The following is a 926-nucleotide window of genomic DNA, read 5'->3' as shown; positions in this document are numbered from 1 at the left end:
TTGTTTTCCCGCCGGCCGCCTGGTCGCCCTAATGCAAAGTCAATGGGAGTGAGGAGATAGAACATTTTTCAAAGTTTTTCACCCGGCCCCAAACGGCTCCAAAACACACTGGGGCTGTGGCTGGGACTCTCACCAGGACTGCCCCCTACTTTATTTCTGGATTAAAAAGCATTCTATATTAATTTTTCGATTTTTGGGACCCGGGACGCCTGGTCACCTAACTCCCCTTCTATCCCTATGGGGGGGGGACGGGGACATCGAAAACGCTCCCATCGCCGCCGAGGCACGCTGCGGGGACTCTCCCTACCATCGCCCCATGCTTCCTTTGAAGAATATATGACGTTTTTCAATTTTCACCGACATTTGAAAATCAAAACTTCAGAACATTTCATAGTTATTCTCAATGGGTTGTCTAGGGGCACACATCTCTAAACTGGGGGAAATGCTCAAAATGATTAAAAAGAAAAACAATGCCCCCAGACCCGGGGGGCTGATAGCTGGGAGCCCCCTGAGCACAGCCCCGGTGTTAGTTTTCGGAGAAATGCCCCCGTTGATTTGTTATGATTTTTTTTCCGCCGGCCGCCTGGTCGCCCTAATGTAAAGTCAATGGGAGTGAGGAGATAGAATATTTTTCAAAGTTTTTCACTCGGCCGTCTGGTCCCCTGACTCGAAAATTTTAAAGTGCTCCCATCGGTCCCGGGATAGGGTGGCTGATAGCTGGGAGCCCCCTGAGCACTGCCCCGGTGTTAGTTTTCGGAGAAATGCCCCCGTTGATTTGTTATGATTTTTTTTCCGCCGGCCGCCTGGTCGCCCTAATGTAAAGTCAATGGGAGTGAGGAGATAGAATATTTTTCAAAGTTTTTCACTCGGCCGTCTGGTCCCCTGACTCGAAAATTTTAAAGTGCTCCCATCGGTCCCGGGATAGG

Source organism: Amia ocellicauda, unplaced genomic scaffold (genome assembly GCF_036373705.1).
Source record: "Amia ocellicauda isolate fAmiCal2 unplaced genomic scaffold, fAmiCal2.hap1 HAP1_SCAFFOLD_194, whole genome shotgun sequence".
Lineage (NCBI taxonomy): Eukaryota > Metazoa > Chordata > Actinopteri > Amiiformes > Amiidae > Amia > Amia ocellicauda.
The sequence above is the reverse complement of the archived record's forward strand: the minus strand, read 5'-3'. Positions refer to the sequence as shown.